Genomic DNA, 13,287 nt, shown 5'->3' with positions numbered 1-13,287 from the left:
GGCGTAGGAGCATAGGTTGTGGAGCATCAGCCTGTGACCCGGGAGGTCACGGCAGGATTCCCGGTCAGGGCACAGGCCTGGGCTTCGGGCTGGGGTCCCGGTGGGGAGCCTGCAGGAGGCCGCTGGTGGAAGTCTCTCCCTCTCCCTTCCTTTCTGAACAGAGTGCCATCTCTGGAACATTCCTGGCGCTGAGGCCGGGGTGGGAGTCAGGAGGAGGCTCAGGCACCTGTTGTGGACGGAGGAGCAGATACAGTGAGAAAAATCTCACAATGGCATTAGCGAGCATTCGTGCCAAAGTTCGTAAGAGACTCTGTGAGGCACTTATAAGTATTTAACCTCCTCCCACAGGAGGGAGGTGCCGGATGAGCCCATTTCACAGGGAGGCACCCGCGGGGGGTGCCAGCTCTGCGACTCGTCCAGGGTTCCTCGAAAGGGGCGCTGAGATCTGAGCCCAGGTCATGTGACTTCGAAGCCAGGAGTCAGGGAATGCCAACCCACGAGGAAAGGACAGAGACGGAGGCACTGGAAGCCAGAGAGATGCAAGGAAAAGAGCGGAGTTTAACGAAGGGAGTGAGTCCAGCAGAGCAGAGGAGCCCGAGCCATCGGGAGCCCTGGCTGGAGAGGCCCTGGGACCCGCCAGGAGGGCGAGCGCGGGCAGAAGTCGGCTGCAGGGAGACAAACAGGTGGTGGGGGTGGCGGGCAGCAAACACCTTCTCCAGGGAGCTGAGCCGGGCAGTGAAGATCAGCGCTCACAGCTCCCATTACATGCAGTGGCTGTTCGGTCGCCGGCAGAAGAGAGCGGAAGGCCTGGGCGCCTTGTGCAAAGGCCACCTGCCCCGTGGGCAGCGGCTGCCTGAGGCCGCACCACGCCCCCACCCTGCCCCAGCTTCCTGGGCAGCCCCTCGGCTACACCAACCGCTGCCCGATCTGCGGTCGAAGTCCCTTCCTGCCGGCCAGCTGCTGGAAGTCGCTCCCTGAGTGTGATCTGGTCGCGGGCGGCAGCTCTCCACAGTGTCCTGCCACCCACCGCTCAGCTGGGCTGAGGTGCAGGCACCGACCTGAATGGCTCAGGGTAGGGACAGGCTCAGGTTTTCCCGAGGGGTTGAAGATGCAGAAACTCAATCATCAGACGCCATGATGACGATGAGTTACGGTCTTCCATCCTTACAGGCCTCTTCTCAGGGAACACACAGAGCCGGGGAGATGAGCAGACAGGGAGTGAAGGAAAATCTAGGGCAACGAGGGGTGGGGAACTCACAGCCGAGCTCCTGCATGCAAACGAGGCCCCTCCTACTCCAGCACTTTGAACGGGATCCTAACACCAATCTTTTCTTTTTCATTCAAAGCAAATGTCTACAGTCTCTCGTTTTGTAGGACAATTATGAATAGAATTGAAAATGCACCTTCGAAAATATTTTACCAACCGAAGTCATCAAAAATCTAGAGACGGAACAGTGACTCAAACGGGCTTCCCTCGTTCTTTCTCTAAAGATTTGTTGATGTCTGCTTCGAACTGAGCCAGAGAAGGGATTAAACACAAGGAGGAGGGAGGGGTTGCTCAGAACAGTCAGTGAGAACTGGGAAGGGGGTGGTGGAGAGGGGACAGCCCCTTCTCCCCTCCCTCTTCCCCTCCCCTGCCTGGGGACCCCCACATCTCAGCAGCTACCCTTTTCCCACCTCCAAAGGCCCCTGCCAAGTCCAAGGTTGCTCTGGAAGGTCAGCTGCCATGGGGGTGGGTCAAACTCCCCCAGGTCCCTGGGTTCAATGGCTGCTAAGTCTTTTCAGATGTTAATTGTATGATTCACCCATAGGCTTTCAAAAGAAAGAGGCTTTCAAGAAATGAAAGAATTAAATGGTTTTAAAGCCTGGCCAGCCGATTCGGATCAGTCTCTGGAAAGGTACAGAAGCATGCTGCCGAACTGGTTTGGCCTGGAACTGAAGCCCGCGGAGAAAGTGTTTGCAATCCAGGGAGGCGTCCCTTCCGGAGGGGACTCCGCCGGGCCGGGGCCCAGTGAGGGTCATGCGCCTCCCGAGATTGCGTCCCTGCCAGCATCGCAGGCGACTGGAAAGAATCACCACACGAAAACCCCTGCTTTCAAACATTTAGATCCACATCAAAGCAGTAAAAGTTTCCTACGATGGGATTTACAAGATTGAGTTTCAACGCAGAACTATTTTTAACCAGTCTTGTCCCAGCCTCGGAGTTTTGGATGACTCTCACACTTAACTTTACTGTGGAATTTTCTTTCCATTCCCAGGATTTCCGTGTTGGCTTGGTGAAGGGACTAACAGAAGCACAGAGGAGCCCCACAGGAATCTCTCAACTGCTGAGATGGAGGGAAAGTGCAGAGGAGGGGGGTCTCAGGGGGCAAGGTTAGGGTGTCAACTCCATCTCGGCAACAATGTGTGTCCCCCCCACACTCCCACCCCCACCCCACCCCCCGCTGAAGCTGGCCAATCCACAAAGGCTGAAAGGGACTCAAGTAGCTTCTCTTTTTTCTTTCTTTCTTTTAATTTTATTTATTTATTTATCCTACTGGGGATCCAGCCCGAAACCGAGGCACGTGGCCCTAAGCAGAATCAAACCTGGGACCTTTCAGCCCGCAGGCCGAAACTCTATCCACTGAGCCAAACCAGCTAGGGCTCTTTTATATATATATATATATTTTTTTTTATTTTTATTTTTTGAACACATACAAAGGCATAAAAAGTAATACGATCCACAGTTTAAGAACTCCCAGGTTAAGAACTAAAACATTACAAAAATAGTTCCCCATGTAACCCTAACCCTAATCTCCCTCTTTCTTCAAGAAGCCACTCCTATCTGGGATTTCCATAGACTTCTTGCACTAACTGTGTGTGTATTTCTAAACACTAGGTATTATTTTCTACATTTCGAAGCTTTATATAAATGTTGTTAGAAAACAAAATTCAACTGAGAACATTTGAAGATCTCATCGGCTTTATTAAGAGGCTCGTGGAAAGGGTAGCATCCTACCCAGCAACTGGAAGGGCCCTGGAGAGGTTGTACAAACTGGGAGGGTTTACGGGAAGCTGGGCGGGGCACGGGCGCTATTAGCAAAAGAAAGGAAAGGATTACCTCTGGGCCCAGACGTCTTTGGGGGAAGCCAAGGGGGCAGGCTTTTATGATGCAGATTGCCTCTTGTTGCCAGCGGGGAGGGAGAGAGCCTGTGTGACAGGTTTCCTTACTGGTGCTGGACCAGAAAATCCCAGACGGGTTGATTGTGTTTCTGGGGGAGGTTGAAACTGCCATCAGACCAGGTATTCAATCTAGGTTTGTTATCGTGGGCTTTTAGCAGGAATGACGGCCATTTTGGGCCTGTGTTTATGTGTGTGTGTTTTCCCCCATAATTCCTGCCTTTTGATCAGATGTCCCCAGTTTAGCTGAGAGATGTGATAAAAAACCAAGGCATTAGTGTCACTCTCGGTCGCTCTGCAGCTCTGTGGATCGGTGTGACACGCAGTTTTACTCAATCTGTTGTTAACCTAAAAAAACCCCATTGAAACCTGTAAAGAATTTTTGTGAGTTTATTTGAGCCAAACTGGCGACATATGCCGGGAAGCAGAAGCTCAACAAATTGGGATAATGCTCCAGGGAATGGCAGGGTTACATTTGTGTTTATACATTGCAATCAAAGAAGTAACCGCGCCTTCTTTATGTTATATGTGTGTATGTCATACATGTTCCATACGTTTTTTTATGTGAAATTCCTGGAAGTCCGAGATGTCCTGGCATAAGGTGTCTGTCATCAAAATTGAGGCGCACACTGTCAGGACTGAAGCTGAGTATCAGATTGTGGCATGTGGACAAAGTCCATTCTGCAAAAAAATGGCCCCTCGTTGCCATACTTTGGTTTGTGCTTGTAACACGGCAGCAGTCCGCTCTTAAATCAGAGACACTACGATGCAGCAAAATTCAATAAAACCGAGAGGAGACATGGATAAATCCACAGTTACAGGCAGAAAGCTCAGCACTCCTCTCAGCAAGCAACAGAACAAAAAGCAGATCAGCCAGGAGACAGAACCGAAAACACCCCAACCAACCAGCTCGACTGATTTCCTACCACATTCTTCCCGAGGAACAGTCACCAAAACGGAACGTATCCAGGATCCTAAAACAAACCTTGATACATTTTAAACATTGAAATTATTCAAAATACGTTCTATGACCACAATGGAAATTAGAAATCAATAAGAAAAAGGTAACTGGAAAATCTTTACACATAAAAATTAATCAACAGACCTTATGGTTTCAGCTCTTCCGGGGGCCCCGCACTTCTATGGGTTTTATCTCCAGGAGCCCCACCATGGTTTCAGGCAGGGAAGGGAAAATTAACCATTTCCAAAAAGACCCAGTGTGGTTGCCATAACAAAGGCTCACTCTCTTTACAGAGTCTTATCTGATTTGGAGGAACGGCATTTAGTCAACTCCAGCCCCATGAACCTTCGTGTCTCTTGTAAGGAGATTAAAAAAAGAAAAAGCTAAGAACTGCTTCTGAAGGTCACAGCACAAGGACTCAAGCCTACTTAAAAAGAAAAGATTTAATGATATGATCAGAGAACACCTCCCTTTCCCTACACCTTACCCACATCATCAGGGCTCCAGTACATAACAACAGGGATTCCCACGGAGAGAGCTAGCTGCAAAGCAGACTCTGTGTAGAGTCCTTAGGAAAACCCAAAGACAACAGGGATGCATCAAAAAACACGGAAACTAGCAGAAGCCTCCAGCTATAGCAAACAATAATCACAGGCCAACTCCTGGTCCAATTACCGTAAAACTTCACCCTAAAAGCCTAATCACCCCAGTTCCTCCTGCCTGATCCATCATGTCTGGCGTTCAACCAAAAAATACGATGCATGTTTAAAGGCAAGAAGAAAATACAGTCTGAAGAGACAAAGCAAGCATCAGAACCTGACAGGTATGATACAGAGTTTGGAATGATCAGATAGGGAATTTACAATAACTATGATAAGTTAATGAAAAAGTAGACATGCAAGATGGGTAATAACCACAGAATATGGCAAACTGATTTTTCACAAAGATGCAAAGTCAATTTAATGGAAGATAGTTTTTTTAACAAAGGACTTATATCCAGAATACATGAATTCTCAAAATTCAACAGTAAGAAAACAACCTGATTTTTAAAAAGGGGGAGCAAAATGCTTGAACAGATCTTACCAATGAGAATAAATGTATGACAGATAAGCCCATAGAATGAATGCTCAACAATTTAGCCTTTAGGGAATGCACAGTAAAACTATGATGAAATACCGCCATCAGCTATTAGAACCCTAAAATAGAAACAGTGATAATAATGTGGTTGGTGAGGGTACAGAGCACACGGAACTCCCACACATTGCTGATGGGAACACAAACAGACTGGCCTATTTGTATAAAGTTAAAACATACATACACAAATGATCTAGTAACCCTCTCCTGGGTACTTAATCCGGAGAAATGAAAACATATGTTTACACAAAAACCTGTACACAGATGTTTATAGCAGCGCAAGTTCTGGTTGTCAAAAAGTGTCAACAACCCAAATTTCCTTCAACAAGTGAATAAACAGTGGTGCATCCATAGGATAGACGACCACTGAGTGATAAAAAGGAATGGCTATTGATACATGCAACAACATGGATAAATCTCACACTCAAAAGTCTACCCACACTGTATGATTCCATTTATATGGCATGCTGGTAAAGGCAACACCATAGCAACAAAGAACAGGTTCGTGACTCTCCAGCGGTTACAGATGGGGGAAGGCTCTGGCTACAAAGTTAAGCACAAGGCAGTTTTGGGGAAGGGACAGAACTGTTCTGCATCCTGATTATGGTGCTGGTTACATTATTTATACATGCGTCAAATCTCATAGACTGTCATTTTAAAAAACTCAATGTTCTTGTATGTTTATTTTTAAAACAAAATGAAATGAAGACATCATAAGAAACTGAAGAGGCAAGGCACAGGCTAGGTTACCGTGGTCAGCAAACTGCGGCTCGCGAGCCACCTGCGGCTCTTTGGCCCCTTGCGTGTGGCTCTTCCTAAGCCTGAGGAGTGCCCTAATTAAGTTAATAACAATGTACCTACCTACATAGTGTAAGTTTAAAAAATTTGGCTCTCAAAAGAAATTTCAATCGTCGTACTGTTGATATTTGGCTCTGTTGACTAATGAGTTTGCCGACCACTGGACTAGGAGGATATATTCATGATGCCGAACAAAGATTCATATCCAGAAAATATAAAGCATTCCTAGAAATCATAGGGGATAGATGAGCCCATTAAAAAACCAGATTACTTGAATACTCATTTCACAAAAAGTTAGCCAAATGGCTAATTAGTTATTAAGGGGGCAACATTATTATTCATTAGGGGAATACAAACGAAAAGCACGCGGAAATACTGCTACACTTACCAAGAATTGAAGACTGCTAATGCCAACTATTGGCAAGGAAGGATGTGAAGAAACTAACTTTCATAAATTAATTCAACCTTGCCGAAACCGGTTTGGCTCAGTGGATAGAGCGTTGGCCTGCGGACTCAAGGGTCTCAGGTTCGATTCCGGTCAAGGGCATGTACCTTGGTTGCGGGCACATCCCCAGTAGGAGATGTGCAGGAGGCAGCTGATCGATGTTTCTAACTCTCTATCTCTCTCCCTTCCTCTCTGTAAAAAATCAATAAATATATATATATATATATATATATATATATATATATATAAATTAATTCAACCTTTTGGGGGAGCTGATCTACAGTGTCTATTAAAATAAAACATGCATCTATTCTTTGACACAGCAATTCTGCTCGTAGGTATATATCCAACAGAATTGAGTACATTTATTCACCAAAAGACTATATTAATGTTCATAGCCAAAAACTAAAAAACAACCAAAATGCCCATCAATGGTAGAATGGACAAATGAATTGTAGTATATTCATACAATAGAATACTACCCATCCAGAAACAAACTACTGATATATGCAATGCCATGGATGAACCTTACAGACATGTTGGGTGGAAGAAACCACAGAAAATAGCAACCACTTGATAGCGAACAGGCAACCTTGCTATACAGTAGGAGTCAGACAGTGGTTACCGCTGGGGGCCAAGTTTTAAGTGGGAAGGAGCAGGTGGAACCCTGGGGTTAGAGAAATGTCTTATATCTTGATCTGGGAGCTGATTACCAGTACATGTGTATATATACATAAAGGTTCACCCAGCTACCCTCTTTTTAAAAAAATAAATAAGTTTTTTTAAATTGATCTCAGAGAGGAAGGGAGACGGAGAGAAACATCAATGATGAGAGAATCATGGATCAGCTGCCTCCTGCACGCCCCCTACTGGGGATCCAGCTCACAACCCGGGCATGTGCCCTTGAGGGGAATAGAACCCGGGACCTTTCAGTCCACAGGCCAAAGCTCTATCCATTGAGCCACACCGGTGAGGGACACCAGCTACCCTCTTAAAACCTGTGCAGTTTAATTATGTGTCAGTTATACCTCAATTAGAAAAAAGGCAAGGAAGACGAAGGAATGAAGAAAAGAAAGAAAATGGAGAGGAGAGGAAGTGAGGAAAGAGGGAGGGACATAAAGAGAAATGAACATGATGGGGGGGGGGGTGCGCCTCAGGAAGGTATTGGGCCTGAGCTGCTCTCTGCGTCTTAAGGATGGGAACACTCCAAGGCTGGCCGCTGTGCTCAGGGTCACAGAGCGGAGTGTGGCCCGAGCAGAGGCTGGAACCCACGTGTGTTCGATGCCAAAGCCTTAGCTTTTCCACCGATTCGCTCGAAAGTCACCTCTTCCTGGAAAGGTGACCCGAGGACCGCCTCCCGCCCTGAACTGGTTCTTCCTCGGGGAAGGATGCCCATCTCATCACCAGACCTCCGCTGGGCCGGACCCTGCCTCCCACCCACAGCTGGGAGCCTCCGAAGAGGGCAGAGACGCCTCCGTTCATTTCCAGTGGTTCTCAACCTCCTGGCCCTTTAATACAGCTCCTCATGCTGTGACCCAACCATAAAATTATTTTCGTCACTACTTCATCACTGTCATGTTGCTGCTGTTATGAATCGTAATGTAAATATCTGATATGCAGGATGGTCTTAGGCGACCCCTGTGAAAGGGTCGTTCCACCGCCAAAGGGGTCGCGACCTACAGGTTGAGAACCGCTGATAGACTTTCCTCGGGGCTGAGCGCTGGCCGCACTACCATTTGCTCCGCAGGACCGGCAGCCACCACCGGAAGCTCGGTTCATGTCGGTCCTTGAACTTGCCCTACGACCACGCAGGCCGCGGGGGGCGCTGCTCCCGAGAGGGAACGTTAGGAGGGGAGCGATGACTCCGCGGAACCAGCGCGCAGCCGCATCAGAGCTATTCACACAGGAACCCCGGGTTCTGCCAGGCTTGGGGAGAAGCCGGACAACCTGCCCCGCCTACGTGGGGCGAAAACAGGTGCGCAGGGCCCGCCCCTTCCGACCCCGCCCGACTCCGCCCGCCACCTACGCGCGCAGCCCCACCCAGCGTGCGGCACGGCGCCGGCAGCCCGGGCCCCGCAAGAATTTATAGGGGGCTATTTTGGTCGCGCGCCCTGATTGGCCGACCGCAAGTGACGACACGCTCGCGCGCCGCGGGGCGGGGCGACATCCGGGGGAGGAGCACTTCCGGCGGCCGCGCGGGTGAGTGGGACTGCGCCTCTTGGAGGCCGTGGACCCGAGGCCCCCACCGGTTGTAGGGGTGCTGTGCGCCCTCCATGCCCATCCTTCAATCTGTCGGTTGGGTTATGTTTTACTGAAAGAGCCTGTGTGCGTCGGAAAGGGTTGCTAAGAACCCAACACTCGTGATTCTGGGAGGCGGTTGCTGGGTGGTGTGACACCTCACAAGCCTCGGGGCGGAAACGCGGCCTCACCGATGCCAGCCCGGAGCTGCGTTTCCTGTCTGGGAGCTGTCAGCTCCGTCTGCGGACCTGTCTGCCTACCACCCTTACCTCGCCCGTAGCCCAGCGAGGACTCTGTAGCCTGCTTATTTCTCGTGCAGACAGTTGCCAGGCCTCCCTCTCTTCCTGCAGCGCTGCTGTCCACCCTTCTCGAAGCCTGAGGAACAAAACACTCTTTAGACATCACAAAAGGATCCCATTTCCACCGCAGTCCCGTGCGGAGCGCGGTGCCAGGCCTGGCCTTCCCTGGATTCCGGCTGCCCATCACGGGCGGGCGGCATTACTTCCGGGTCTCAGGGTTCTAAAATTTCTTTTGGTGGCAAACTGGTTTTGAGCTTCTTTGGGGAAAGTTACTAAATAAATACCAAGTGTGATTTCGAAATATCAAAAATCTTGGTCAGACTTAGATAAGCAAAAAGGACCCTTACAGCCATCACTCCCTATCAAATGGGAATTTAGCTCTAAAGGAATTCTGTTAATGAGTTCTGTTGCCTCCTTAGAATCACAGATCTTGCCTTTGGTTGCAGAGCCCTTCATGAAGGCCGCCTAGGTTTTCTGAGCTCACAGCCTTGAAGATCATTTGCAGTTGCATGTAGAAAGAACATAACTTGGTCACTATTCAACATGAACATCAATAAGAATTGCCACGTATTAAGTTTTTTATTTTTATTTTATTGATTTTTTTACAGAGTGGGATAGAGAGTTAGAAACATTGATGAGAGAGAAACTGATCAGCTGCCTCCTGCACACTCCCTACTGGGGATGTGCCCACAACCAAGGTACATGCCCTTGACCGGAATCGAACCTGGGACCCTTGAGTCTGCAGGCTGACGCTCTATCCACTGAGCCAAACCAGTTAGGGCTTATTAAACATTTTTAATGTGTCAAGCATTGTAAATGCTTAAGAGGTGTTTCATTTAATCCTTACAAAATCTCTGTGATTGAGATACTGTTATTATAACCAATTTTACAGAAAAGGAAATGAAGGCCCAGAGAGATGGAATAACTTTATGTTTGTATGAGGCAGTGCCAGGATTCATAATCCAAGGTTGTCTGACTCTGACACTTGTGCCCTTAACTACTAAGCTTTGTAGAGTTTCTTTTCTCCTGCCTTATGTAATTGGAAATTCAGCCTTAGGCTGGAACAAAAGGAGGTGAGATCAGTCAGTAAGTGTTACATATCTTCAGGAAGATGTTTGCCCAGCAGCTGGCTTTAAAAGGATTGCTACTCAGGGAAAATAATGGTGCCAGGGTCCTAACAGTCTGCACTTCCCCTGAGTAGCAGACCACAGTAAGCCCGCAGGACAAAGTCTTTGGAAAGATTTTTGGTTCTGCTGTGCTCGTTGATATGGAGACTGGACTGTGTACAAAGTGGCCTCACATAATCTCCTTGGTTGGTTAGGAACCAGGAAGCAAACTGTACATAAGAATGACTTTCGAACATTTTTCTACCCTTTCCCGCCCAGAGCTACCAGAACTATTTGATGATGGTTCCAAATCCATGTACAGGAGACACTGCAGCCGGGATTGCCGTGGAACCAGGCAGGCCCGTGTGCAATCTGCATTGAACGCTGTGTGAGTTTCCAAACTTCTCTGGACCTCATTTTCTTTATATGTAACCTACTTTGCTGTTCGGATTAAGTGAGATTTATGAAGTTCCTGGATTAGTTTGTGGTGTATATAAATATCCAAAAATGTTAGTTCTCTTTTTTGCCCCTTCTCCTGAACGTTTAAGGAAAGCATGTAGCTGTGATGACTATACCTTTATTGTTCCCTTTATAGAGCTACATACTGTACTGAATTTCAGTAGGATAGTAATTTACATTAAGATCATTTATCACCATTTATAACTTTAAATGTCCTTATTGACACTTCAACAACATCATTTCCAAATAACAGCTTCAGCTTTAGTTGTGTCTGTCATGCATTTAACAAATAGTTACTGAAAATATATTAGGTATAATACATAGGCTACTCTTTAATAGAACTTTCTGAAGACATTTCAGCAAAATAGCGTGGTTCACAAGCAGGCACTAGAGAAATAGACTGTACTTTTAAGGTATAATCTGTTTTTTCTCACTGGTCCCAAGCTCTAACTCTGGCCATAATTCTTTTTTTTTTTTAATATGTTTTATTGATTTTTTACAGAGAGGAAGGGAGAGGAAGAGGGATAGAGAGTTAGAAACATTAGAGTTAGAAACATTGATGAGAGAGAAACATCGATTCAGCTGCCTCTTGCACGCCCCCCACTGGGGATGTGCCTGCAACCCAGGTACATGCCTTTGACCGGAATCAAACCTGGGACCCTTTAGTCCGCAGGCCGATGCTCTATCCGCTGAGCCAGACTGGTTAGGGCTGGCATTAATTCTTTTTAAAAAATATATTTTTATTGATTTCAGAGAGAGGAAGGGAGAGGGAGAGAGAGATAGAAACATCAATGATGAGAATCATTGATCGGCTGCCTCCTGTACACCCCTCACTGGGGATCGAGCCCGAAATCCGGGCATGTGCCCTGACAGAGAATCGAATCGTGACCTCCTGGTTCATAGGTCAACTCTCAGCCATTGAGCCACACCGGCTGGGCTGGCCAAAATTCTTAATGAAAATAATTTAGTCTAGCAAGACACACATTCACAAATAAGGAAAACAAACACAAAATACCAAGTATGGAAGTAACAGTAGCAAAAATTAAACACATTTCTTTTAAAATATAATTTAGGAGATATTTTTCCCTTTAAAAGTCTCTAATTTTATTAATTAATCTTGTATAATCAGTTAAACAGTTTGTTTTCATCACTGCTAACCAATCAAAGGGAGACTTTTAAGTCCTCTTTTCCAGTATAAAGTTATAAAATGTGCTGTGTGTGTATTGCACAGTGTAGCAGCTATACAGTGAATATTATTACAAAAATGAAAACTTTGGGGGAGAAATGAATCTTTCCTTCCACTGGCCTTGGAATTGGGAAGGTATCAGCCTGGGCTGCCTCCATTTGGAAAGGGTCTGTTCCAGAGTGAGGCCACCACAGGGAGACGCAGAGAGATGGGAGACCAAGTGGCATCATTGAGCCCCTAGATCCAGCTTTACCTGAAGCCGATAAACTGAATTTTTCAGTTTTTTAAGTCAGTAGATTTTCTGTCCATTTCAGCCTCTTGGGATTGTGTCTTTTGTCTCTTGCAACCCAAGAGATCTGACCAAAACAGAGGCCCTGGTGGTTCAAGGCTACTCTGGCCTTGAACCACCTCTGCAGCCCTGTCTGCCTTGCTCTGGACACACAGAACCACCATTCCCCCAAACACCCCATGTGCCCTGCGACTCCTGCTGGGCTTTCTGCCGGGGAGGGACTCACTTTTTCCCTTTTGCACTTGCTCTCGACTCTTGAAGGTTCAGTTCGAACGCCAGTTCTTCCATAAAACCTTCCCCAGCTCCTCCCAGCGAGAAAAAAGAAAAAATGAAAACTTTGCAAGTCACTACACATCCAGATATAGTTTAAGTAAAATGAGTTTCCAGAAACTTGCAAAATAATAAGTTTACCTAAATGGTTACAATTTAAGTGGAGCTATTTTTTCCTAATCCAAAAGTGAAATAGTAAATAGATGAGACTCTCTGATGGCAACTGCTTGGGAGTGTATAATGGCTGGTTCAAGGCCCTAGCCAGTGACTCTGCCATTCAGAATGCCAGTCACTAAAGAGGTGCATCTATATATATAAAAGCTAATATGCTAAGTGTCCCTCCACCCGCCCGAACGGTTGCTATGATGCACACTGACCACCAGGGGGCAGATGTTCAACGCAGGAGCTGCTGCACTGCAGTGACTTGGCAGTGGCAGTTCTCAGGTGACGCACCCCAAAACCTAGAGGAGGGAGCAGTGTGATTCCACATTTGGCCGTGGGTTATGTTTTTACTGGGGCACTGTCAACCCCAAATTTGGTTTACTGCACACTTGTGTTTGCGTTCCACACCCTCTATGACAGCAACTTTGCAGAGTGCCCTCTCGCACTCTGGGACCCCTCGGGGGATGTCAGAGAGCCAGTTTCAGCCTGATCCCCACAGGCCGGGTTGAGGGACCCCACCTGCCGGAGGGACCCCACTCACTCAGCAAACACCTTTCAAGCCATGTGTGGCCAGCCAGGAAGGGACCACAGGAAGTTGGCTCCAGGGCATGTCCAGCCTGTCCCGCCCAGTCCCACCCCACTGGCCACCTTCTAATTAATTTCCTTTCAATGTGCACGAATCCATGCACTGGGCCACTAGTTCTATCATAACCACCCTTGGCAAGATGGAGGCTGGGTGTTCCTGCCAAAAGAAATGCACACTGTGGAATGAACACCTGAC

General features: G+C 47.3%; 1 protein-coding gene across 1 annotated transcript in view; it reads left to right on the top strand.

Moving 5' to 3' along the window:
* The first annotated feature begins 8,649 nt into the window (after positions 1 to 8,649).
* Positions 8,650 to 13,287, top strand: part of EZR (ezrin) — an 82,724-nt gene continuing 78,086 nt past the window's right edge. Inside the window, exons 1-2 of the mRNA XM_081093897.1 lie at positions 8,650 to 8,696; positions 10,420 to 10,528. The gene's annotated coding sequence lies outside the window, so the exon portion shown is untranslated. The remainder of the gene's footprint in view (positions 8,697 to 10,419; positions 10,529 to 13,287) is intronic.

Source organism: Myotis nattereri (genome assembly GCF_964212035.1).
Source record: "Myotis nattereri genome assembly, chromosome: 6".
In the NCBI taxonomy this organism is placed as follows: Eukaryota; Metazoa; Chordata; class Mammalia; order Chiroptera; family Vespertilionidae; genus Myotis; species Myotis nattereri.
Note: the sequence above shows the minus strand (reverse complement) of the source record. Positions and strands in the feature narration are given on the sequence as shown.